This window comes from Octodon degus, unplaced genomic scaffold, assembly GCF_000260255.1.
Source record: "Octodon degus isolate 3935 unplaced genomic scaffold, OctDeg1.0 scaffold00184, whole genome shotgun sequence".
Classification (NCBI taxonomy): Eukaryota; Metazoa; Chordata; class Mammalia; order Rodentia; family Octodontidae; genus Octodon; species Octodon degus.
In genome coordinates this window covers 3,859,787-3,860,649 of record NW_004524760.1, presented here as the reverse complement: position 1 = coordinate 3,860,649, position 863 = coordinate 3,859,787, and the positions used below count along the sequence as shown (strand labels likewise).

The 863-nt window shown below is 37.8% G+C and overlaps 1 protein-coding gene across 7 annotated transcripts in view; it reads left to right on the top strand.

Moving 5' to 3' along the window:
* The window catches only part of Slc35d2 (solute carrier family 35 member D2), a 59,208-nt gene that overhangs the window by 3,501 nt on the left and 54,844 nt on the right, over window positions 1–863 (top strand). The window lies entirely within an intron of this gene.

Sequence of the window (863 nt, the reverse complement as noted above, 5' to 3'; positions counted from 1 at the left end):
TTGATATACTGATTGAGGGCAGAGTTTTTGGTGATATTTTAATATTTTTAGCATCCCAAGAGAATGAGTGGGAGCCAACAAGGTCTGAGCATGGATGAATGGGGTGAGGTGATGGCTGGCCTTTTCAGTATGGTGTGAGGTAGGGATTAGGGTCTGTACTGGTTGGCATACTCCTTTCAGTGTCATCTTTGGCATCACTCCAGTGTCCAGGTATGTGTATCTGTCTCCATGTCTTTTTTGTTCCCTTGTCCTTCTGGACATGCCACGTAGTCTCATTTATTATAACTAAGTCTTGACATATACTAGAGTCATTCTGTGAACTTTATTGCTTTTCAAGAATAGCTTAGGTGACTTTTGCCTTCGTATTTAGTGCTAGGATCAACTTGTTTGTTTCTGTCTGTATTTGTATTGAGATTTCTTTGATTCTATAAATTAGTTTCAGGATAATGCACCTTATTAGGACATTGATTTTTCTAATCCAGGACCTATATTGAGATTTTCAATTTTTTAAAAAAATGCCAAATAATAGTTCTCTATATAGTTTTCTTGTAGTGTCCTTTCTAAATTTATATTTATTAACATTAATAACTTGTCATCAGATTCTTTGCTTTTTCTATGTATACAATCCTGTTGTTTGTTTTAACCACAAAGGGCAAAAGAGTTGCCAAATTTAGCAATCAATGATCAATTTTTTTTTTTTATGATTTAGTACAGGGTCTACAGGGTTTCACTATGTAGATCGGACTTGAAGTGATCCTCCTGTTTTCAGTCTCCCAAGTGCTGGGATTACAGGCTTGCCACCACCATGCCCAGTCTCAATCACCGTCTCAGCATGCCCCAAGGGTTGGGCTGGCACAGCACAC